We start from the raw sequence: 10,813 nt of genomic DNA on the forward strand, positions 1-10,813 counted from the left end.
CTCACATATGACTCTAGCTTGTGCCAAGTTGACAAAAAACATCATCACATAGACATATCATTTTCTTTCTCATTGCCTCCTAAAGGTCAATATTAATATTATAATATATGACATATTATAAACTTATAAAGTCCTGTAGTCTTTCTTTATAAATTGAAATGCTTTAAAAGCCCAGCCTCTTAAAAAAATATAATGCCTCTGTAAAACTCCAAAATCTCTTTAAGTGTTTAAAGTATCTCAAAGTGGGCTCTCCTAAAATCCAAATAAGTAAAATATGTTTTTTATTTCACAATCATATCAAAGTAAATCCAAAACCATCAATATACATGCCAGTATAAGTCACTTAGGTTCACTCAAGACCATCTGAGCTACTCTAAAGAGCTCGACATAACATGTACAACTTGTCCCATAGGATCAGGGCAACTTGCTGCTACTCTCCATGGTGGTCATTGCATGGTTCTGACATCTCCAGAATTCTGGGGTTTCCTGCTGCAACTGGCCTGCACTTTCACCAATTGCCGCTCCTGGGCATTCCTTATATTGCCAGGTCTCAACTTCTAAGACTCCTTTAATCCTGAGGCTTCAACTATCACTGAGGCTACACCTTTTTCAATGGCTTCCCCTATCTTCTCACAGTGCCAAGCCTCAGCTCTTCTCCAAGACCCATTCATGCCTTCAGAACCAGTACCACTTTGGAGACTCTTGCAGTTGACAAGTTTGACTACCAATACATGGTAGAACCTTAGCTGTCTTTAGAACATAGCTTCTATGTGTTGACACTGAGGAAACACTTCCCAGAAGATTTCACCTTAATGATGCTGGTCTCTTTGTAATCACTGTTAATTTCTCATCTCCAGCTGACTAGCATCAATTATCCCATTAAAGGATAATTTTCACTTCAACAGTTTCACTTCAGTAGTCCTGGTCATTTTTTAATTAGAGGTGATTCAGCTTAAGATGACCAGTCCCTACAAATTCCTAATACAAAATAGAACAATAGAGGCTTTGCTTTCTTCTGAAACTTCACAGACCATGCCTTATACTGTCAGAATTGTTCTCAACATGCTTATCTTCTAACATTCTACAGAATTCTACAGACCCCACAGCACTCCCAATGCTCCAAAGTCCTTCTGCAAATCTTCCAAAAACAAATGTTCAGTTCTATTGAAATTATACCTCACTTATAGTACTAAGTATTAGTATTATTATCTATCTATCTGTATTAGTTTGTATTTATATTGCTATGATAAAACACCATGATAAAAATTAGCTTAGGGAAGAAAGAGTTTATTTGGCTCACATATCATGGGTCACAGTCCATTGGTAGAAAACAAGGTATGAACTCAAATAAATCAGGAATCCAGAGAAGGAAGCTGATGCATAGACCATGGAGGAGTGTGGCTTACTGGCTTGTTCCTTATAGCTTTCTCAGCCTCCTTTCTAATAGAACCCAGGACCAGCAGCCAGAAGAGTCTTCAACCAAAATGGACTAGGCTCTTCTCCATCAATCACTATTTTAAAAATAAGCTGTAGTCTTGCCTACAGTCTGGTCTTACGGAGTCATTTTTGCAAGTGAGATTCCCTGTTCTCTGATGACTCCAGTTTGTGTGAAATTGATATAAGAACTAGTCAGCACACTTGATTGATACTGTAAATCCCTGATATGAGTCACTGGGCCCAGAGGAATGATTTGCTTTCCCCAGTATTTGTTTCAGAATGAAAATAACTATTTTATGTATCTTATCTTACAGAAAAGTCTAATTTCACACTGGGACAAGTCACTGGATTTGGAAATGAGTTTAAAATTTATCCCAGGTCGTGATGTTCCTGATTCACGGAAGTAGTATTTTAACAATGGTGTAATAATTTTCAGATATATCCTAAAAGTTTTATCTAATAAGATGTGTCTCAGGGACTTTATAGCCTTGGCCAGTATTGTGTGTGTTCAAAAATGTAGCAAGGAAAAACAAAATTAAGAATTAATGCAAGAACTTAATAGAATTATCCATATTAAAATGGTGTTACTATCACAACTTATTAAAAATATTAACATACTTACCTTTATGTCTGATATTCCAGCAGTTTTTCCCACCCCTTCACACCTTAGTTTTTTTTTTTATTAAATGCTGAGTGTCCACATTTATTTCAAACAGTTTTTACTGATAAACAGTAATAATATAGCTTTCATAGGGTTAGAGTTTTAGTACTTTACAAGGGAACTTATTTTTATTTATATTTTTATATATTTTTTCATTTTACATACCAACCACAGTCCCCCCTCCCCCCACTCCTCCTGCTCTCCCCCTACCTTACCCCCCATCCACTACTCAGAGAGGGAAAAGCTGCCCATGGGGATTCAACAAAGTTTGGCACATCAAGTTAAGGTAGGACCAAGCTCTTTCCCCCTACATCAAGTTTGAACAAGCAATCCCACCATTGAGAATGAACTTCAAAAAGACAGTTCATTCAGCAGGGATAAATCCTGGTTTCACTGCCAGGGGCCCCACAAACAGACCAAACCAAACAACTGTCACCCAAATTCAGAGGGCCTACTTCAAGCACTGCAGGTTCCCCAGCCACCAGTCCAGAGTACTTGAGCTACCACTATCTTGGGTCAGCTATCATGACTTTGATACCCACTGGTCATGCAATCCTTCCTCATTCTCTTTGACTGGACTCCAGGTTCTCAGCCCAGTGCCTATATGTGTATCTCTGTTTCTGCTTCCATCAGTCACTGAATGAAAGCTCTATGACAATTAGGTTGGTCACCAATCTGATTACCAGGGAAGACCAGTTAAGAAACTATTTCCACTATTGCTAGGGGAGTTATCTGGGGTCATCCTTGTAGATTTCTGGTGATTTCCATAGTACCAGGTTTCTTTCTAACCCCATAATGTCACCCTCTATCAAGATATTGCTCTTATTCCTCTACCTCTTCATCATTCCCTGTACTTGACCATCCCATTCCCTCATGCTCTTATTCCCCATCCCTGTCCCATTTCTCCCTCCCAGTTTTCCCTATTACCTCTCCCAGGGTGATTTACACAAGCCCTTCTTAGTGTCACACTTGTTACATAGTTTCTCTGGGATGGTGGATTGTAGGCTGGTTATTCTTTATTTTATATCTCATATCCACTTATGAGTGAGTATATATCATGTTTGTCTTTCTGAGTCTAGGTTACCTCACTCAGGATGATTCTTTTTTATGTTACATCTGCCTGCAAATTTCATGATTCATTGTATTGTTTTGTTTTGTTTTTCTTCTGAGTAATAAGCCATTAAGATATATTACATTTTCTTTATTCATTCCTCAGTTGGGGATCATCTAGGTTGAATCCAGGTAAGACTATTATGAATAATGCTGATATGAACATAGTTGAGGAAGTGTCCTTGTGGTATAACTGAGCATCCTTTGGGTATATGCCCAAGAGTGGTATTGCCGAGTTTTGAGGTAGATTAATTCTCAGTATTCAAAGAAACTGCCATAGTGATTTATAAAGTGGTTGTACAAGTTTAAACTCCCACCAGCAATGGAGGAGTGATCCGTTACTTCACATGCACTCCAACATAATCTCTTATCAGTGTTTTGATCTTAGCCATTCTAACATGTGTAAGATGGTATCTCAAAGTCATTTTGATTTGCATTTCCCTGATGGCTAAGAATCTTGAACAATTCTTTAAGTGTATCTCAGCCATTTGAGATTTTTCTGTTGATAATTCTCCTAGAATAAACCACTTCTCAGAGCAATTAAATAACCAAATGCCTATTGCAAAAGAACCATACTTCTTGGGGTGATAGAACATCTGTAGCAGAGAGAACAGGAAATTCAGGAGAAATCATGAAGCAAATTTTTGATAAACTTCTATAAATGAACAAAGACCAAAATTAAAAATACAAATAAATAACATTCTCTTGGAAGGTCTGGTAGACACAGGTGTGGACATTACAATAATTGCACCAGAATTTTGGCATCCAAATCAACCTCTTCAGTAGGTAAATGTTCAGATGTTAGGGATTGGAACATTATCTCAAATGAAACAGAATGCAAGATGGCTTAGCTGTATAGGGCCAGAAGGACAGAGAAGAAAATTAAAGCCATATGTGGCTAATATAGTTACGAATTAACAGGGCTTTGAGCTATTACAACAATGGAATACCCAGATTAACATTTCTCCAACCTCAGAAACAAACCATAAACTAATATGTTTCTAAGAGAAATATTAGGAGATAATAAAAAGAGCAGTCACTAGTCATCCAGATTGTACAAGAACAGGGCACAACAACTGCTGATCTTTCAAAGACAGCAATAGCTATACGTTGAAAATGGTTAACAGACAAGCTTTTATAGGTTCAGCAATGGCCTTTAACAACAGAGAAACTGTAATCTTTAGAATAGCTGGTAGAAGAGCAGTTAAATGCTCAGCATATTGAAAAATCAACCAGACCTTGGAATTCAACTGTATTTGTTATTAAAAAGAAATCTGGTAAATGCAGAATGGTAACAGACCTAAGAGCAATTAACAAAGTAATTCAGCCAATGGGCTCTCTACAATCTGGAATTCCTTTGTCTATTTTGTTACCTAAAGGATGACCTCTTGTATTTATTGATTTAAAACTCTTTCTTCTCAATACACTTACAAGAAAAATACAGAGAAAGTTTCACCTTCACGGTGCCTATTTATAATAATTCTCGGCCAGTTAAGAGATATCAATGGAGGGTTCTCCCACAGGGAATGTTAAATAGCCCAACCCTGTTCCAATATTTTGTGTGACAGCCATTGGAAATAATATGTAAACAATTTCCAAAATCTATAATTTATCATTACATGGATAATATTTTACTAGCTGATTCAATGGCAGATAACTTAGAAAGAATGTTAGAAGAAGTAAAGAAAAGTTTGTCTTGGGGATTGCAAATTGCTCCTAAAAGATACAAAGAGGAGATTCTATTAATTATTTAGGATATAAATAGGTCTACAAAAGATTAGACCCCAAATTGTGCAAATTAGGAGAGATCAATCATAGACTCTTAATGACTTTCAGAGATTATTTAGAGACATATCCCATCTATAAACTGTTATTGGGGTAAAAAATAATGAAGTGAGTAATGTGTTCAAAACCATGGTGATGTGGACTTAAACAGTCCAAGAGAATTATCAGCTGAAGCTGAGAGAGAATTGGCCTTGGTGGAAAATAAAGTACATGAAAGACATGTAGATCATGTGGATCCAAAGCTTGATTGCATTTTGGTTATTTTACCCTCTAAGCATTATCTTACAGGAATTGTCATTCAGAGGTAAGATATTATATTGGAATAGATACTTCTACCAAATAAACAGAGTAAAATATCAAAAACTTATGTGGAAAAGAGCTCTGATTTGATTTTAAAAGGGAAATTGAGACTTTGTCATTTAGCAGGTATAGACCCAGCAGAAATTGTAGTACCTTTAATGAAAAATAAAGCTGACAAATTTGGGGCAGAAAGTGAACCTTGGCAAAGAGCTTGCAGTAATTTTTTGGGAATGATTAACAGCAAATATCCCAAAAGCAATAGAATACAACTTATGAAGAGAAATGATTGCATTCTGCACTGCATTGTACAGGAAACACCCAGATGTGGAGCCCTTACATTTTATACAGATGCAAACAATAAAGGAAAGGCTGGTTACAAGTCAGAAAATTTAAGTAAAGTGGTTCAAAGTCCTTATAATTCAGTTCAAAAATTGGAATTGTATGCTATTTTGTTGGTATTAATGGATTTTGCAGAACCTCTCAATAATTACTGACTCTCAGTATGCTGAAAGAGTGCTATTACATTCTGAGACTGCAGAATTTATCCCTGAGGAGTCAGAAATAATTTCACTATTTATTCAGTTACAAGATATAATCAAGAATAGAAAACATCCCTTATATGTAACTCACACCTGATACCATACATGTCTGCCAGGCCCTCTAGCACAAGGTAATAACAAGATTGATAAACTATTGATAGGAAATGTGCGGGAGTCCTCAGAATTTCATAAAAAAGATCATGTCAATGATAAAGATTTTTATAGGGATTTTTCCATAACCAGGCAACAAGTGAAGTAAATTATAAGGAAATGTCCTACCTGTTCGTTTTATAATCAGACCCTGTTACCAGCAGGATGTAACCCAAAGGGTACTCAGAGGAATGAAATCTGCTAGATGGACATGTTTCACTTTTCAGAATTCAGAAAATTAGACAGATTGGGAACAGACAAGGCCCCATCTCTGGCCATCTCTGGATTGAGCAGACCAGGTCACTAGCCCCTAGACCCTGGAGGCATGTGCTATGCCCCTCTCCCAAACCATTGGAGCCCAAGGGACCAGCCAGCTGTCCCTTCTCCTACCCCCTTGCAAAGAAAACAGCCCTCTTGACAACAGTGAAAACTGGAGACATATAAGCACACCCTGCACCAATTGGGAACAAGTAAGACCTCATCTCCAGACTTGGCAGACCATATCCCTAGCCCCAAGGCCCCAGGGATCTGTCCTGTGACTCTCCCCTAAGCCATTGGAGTTCCAGAGACTGGCCAGCTGCCTCTTCCCCCACCCCCTACCAAGAAAACTGTCCCGTGAAACACTAGTAAAAACCAGAGTCATAAGCCCAACCTGAACCAATTGGAAACAGGTAAGTGCCCATCTTTGGACTGGGCAGATCAGATCCCTAGCCCCTAGTCCCTGGGAGCACATCCTGTGACCCTCCCCCAAGACATCGGAGCCCCAGGGACCTGCCAACTCTCTCTTACCCCAGTACCTCACCAAGCAAACAGCTCCCTGTGACATTACCTATTAGAAACAGCACAGATTGAACCAAGATCCTGGATTTACCAAGAGTTCCCCATTAGAACAAGAATATCAACTGGATAAAAAGACACTCCCTCAGACACAGACAGCACTTGCACAAAGTGGAGGAAGAGATGGGTAGATGCCAGTGCAAAAATACAGTCAACAATATAAAGACTAATAAGGCACCATCAGAACCTAGTGGTACTACATTAGCAGTACCTGAACATCCCAAAGCAGAAGAAGCAGAAGAAATAGACCTTAAAAATGACCTTAAGAAGATGATAGAAGTTTTAAAGAGGAAATGAAAACTATCCTTAAAGAAATTGAAGAAAAGACAAACAAGAAATTGGAAGAAATCAATAAATCCCTTAAAGAAAGCCAAGAAAAAACAATTAAGCAGGTGAATGAAGCAGTCCAAGATTTGAAAACTGAAATAGAGGCAATAAAGAAGACAAAAACTGAGGGAAGGCTGGAAATGAAAAATCTGAGTAAACAAACAGGAGCTATAGATACAAGTATAACCAACAGAATGCGAGAGATGGAAGAGAGATTCTCTGGAATTGAAGATACAATAGAGAAAATAGATTCATCAGTCAAAGAAAACACTAAAGAAAAAAGTCTTAACACAAAACGTCCAGAAATTTGGGACACTATGAAAAGACCAAAACTAAGAAAAATAGGGGTAAAATAAGGAGAAGAATGCCAACTCAAAGGTACAGGAAATATATTCAACAAAATCATAGACATAAACTTTCCCAACTTAAGGAAGAAAATGCCTATGAAAGCTTACAGAACACCAAATAGACTAGATCCAAAAAAGGACCCCTCACCACATAATAACCAAACCATGAAAATACAGAATAAAGAAAAAAATATTAAGAGCTGCCAAGAAAAAAGGCCAAGTAACATATAAAGAGAGACCAATAAGAATAACATGTGACTTCTCAATGGAGACTCTGAAAGCCAGAAGGTCCTGGATAATGTTATGCAGACACTAAGAGATCATGGATGCCAATCCAGACTATTATATCCAGCAAAACTCTCAATCACCATAAGCGGAGTAAACAAAATATTCCATGATAAAACCAGATTTAAACAGTACCTATCCACGAATCCAGCCCTACAGAAAGCACGAGAAGGAAAAATTGAACCTAATGAAGTTAGAAACAACCATGAATACAGGCAATAGATAATTCCACACCAACAAATACAAAAGAAGAGAAACACAGAACACTACAAACAAAAAAAAAACAGTGAATTAACAATCACTGGTCATTAATATCCATTTATATCAATGGTCTCAATTCACCTATAAAAAGACACAGACTGACAGAATGGATACAAAAACAGGATCCATCCTTCTGCTGCATACAAGAAACCAACCTCAACTTTAAAGACAGATACTACCTCAGAGTAATAGGCTGGGAAAAAACTTTCCAGTCAAATGAATTTAAGAAGTAAGCAGTTGTTGCTATCCTAATATCTAAAAAAATAGACTTCAAACTAAAATCAGGCAAAAGAGATTGGGAAGGACATTACATACTTATCACAGGGAAAACCCACCAAGATGAAGTATCAATTCTGAACATTTATGCCCCAGATACAAGGGCACCCACATTTTTGAAAGAAACATTATTAAATCTTAAATTGTATATCAAACTCCACACACTAGTAGTGAGAGATCTCAACAGGCCACTCTCACCAGTGGATAGATCTGCCAGACTGAAACTTACCAGAGAAATAAGGGACCTAAGAGAAGTTAGGACTCAAATGGACTTAATAGATACCTACAGAACATTCCACCCTAACAAAAAAGAACATACCTTCTCAATACCCCATGGAACCTTCTCTAAAATTGACCACATGCTGGTCACAAAGCAAGTCTCAACAGATACAAAAAATTGGAATAACCTCCTATATTTTATTGGACCATCATGGCTTAAAGTTAGATTTTCACAAAAACAAAATTTACAGAAATCCTACCATCTCATGGAAAGTGAAGAATGCCCAAATGAATCACAAATGGGTCAAGGAAGAAATAAATAAAGAAATTAAAGATTTCCTAGAATTCAATGAAAATGAAAGTACAACATACCCAAAATTATGGGATACTATGAAAGCAGTACTAAGAGGAAAATTCATAACACTAAATGCCCACATAAAGAAGATGGAGAAATCTCTCACTTAGTGATTTAATAGCACACCTGAAAGCTCTAGAACAAAAAGAAGCAAACTGTACCAGGAGGAATTGATGCCAAGAAATAATAAAATTGAAGTCTGAAATCAATGAAACAATGAAAGAGAACAATACAAAGAATCAATAAAACACAGAGTTGGATGTTTGACAAAATCAACAAGATAGACAAGCCCTTATCCAAATTAACCAAAAGCCAGAAGGAGAACACCAAAGTCAGAAATGAAAAGGGAGACATAATAACAGACAATGAGGAAATCCAGAGAATCATCAGGTCATGCTTCAAAAATCTGTACTCCACAAAATTGGAAAATGTGAAAGAAATGGACAATTTTCTGGATAGGTACCACATACCAAAGTTAAATCTAGACCAGATAAAATATTTAAATAGGCCAATAACCCCTAAGACAATAGAAACTTTCATTAAAAGTCATCTAACAACAACAAAAAAAATCCAGGACCAGCTGGCTTCAATGCAGAATTCTACCAGAATTTCAAAGAAGAGCTATTTCCAATACTCTTCAAATTCTTCCACACAATAGAAACAGAAGGAACATTACCAAACTATTTTTATGTGGCTACAGTTACCCTGATACCCAAACCACACAAAGGTACAACAAAGAAAGAGAATTACAGACCAGTCTCCCTCCTGAACATTGATGCAAAAATACTCAATAAAATATTGACAAACCAAATCCAAGAAGACATAAAAAATTATTCATTATGATCAAGTAGGCTTCATCCCAGCAATGCAAGGATGGTTCAACATACAAAAATTTGTCAATATAATACACTAAAACAAAACAAACAAAAAAACACACATGATCATCTCATTCAATGCTGAAAAAGCCTTTGACAAATTTCAACACCCCTTCATGAAAAAGGACCTTGAGAGATCAGGAATACAAGGAACATACCTAACATTATAAAGTCAATTTACAGCAAGTCAACAGCACACATCAAAGTAAATGGAGAGAAACTCAAAGAGATACCACTAAAATCAGAAACAAGACAAGGTTGCCCACTCTCCCCATATTTATTCAATATAGTACTTGAAGTTCTAGCTAGAGCAATAAGACAACAAAAGGAGATCAAAGGGATAGAAATTGGAAAGGAAGAAGTCAAACTTTCACTCTTTGCAGATGATATGATAGTATACATAAGTGGTCCCAAAAATTCTACCAGGGAACTCCTACAGCTGATAAACACCTTCAGTAATGTGGTAGGATACAAGATTAAAAAAAATCAGTAGCTCTCCTATATACAAATGATAAACAGGCAGAGAAAGAAATCAGAGAAACATTACCTTTTACAATAGTCACAAATAATATAAAATACCTTGTGGGTAACTCTAACTAAGCAAGTGAAGGACCTGTATGACAAGAACTTTAAGTCTCTGAAGAAAGAAATTGAAGAAGATATCAGAAAATGGAAAGATATCCCATGCCCATGGATAGGCAGGACTAACATAGTAAAAATGGCAATCTTACCAAAAGCAATCTACAGATTCAATGCAATCCCCATAAAAATCCCAACACAATTCTTCACGGACCTGGAAAGAACAATATTCAACTTCATATTGCAAAACAAAAAACATAGGATAGCTAAAAGAATTTTGTACAACAAAGCAACCTCTGGAGGCATCACGGTCCCTGACTCTACTATAGAGCTACAGTAATAAAAACTTTATGCCAGCTTGGTACTGGCATAAAAAACAATAGGTGGAGCAACAGAATAGAATTGAAGACTCTGACATTAATCTGTATCTAATTAACACATAGTTTTTGACAATGAAGCTCAAACTGTGC

The sequence above is a fragment of the Peromyscus maniculatus genome, chromosome X (assembly GCF_049852395.1).
Source record: "Peromyscus maniculatus bairdii isolate BWxNUB_F1_BW_parent chromosome X, HU_Pman_BW_mat_3.1, whole genome shotgun sequence".
Taxonomy (NCBI): Eukaryota; Metazoa; Chordata; class Mammalia; order Rodentia; family Cricetidae; genus Peromyscus; species Peromyscus maniculatus.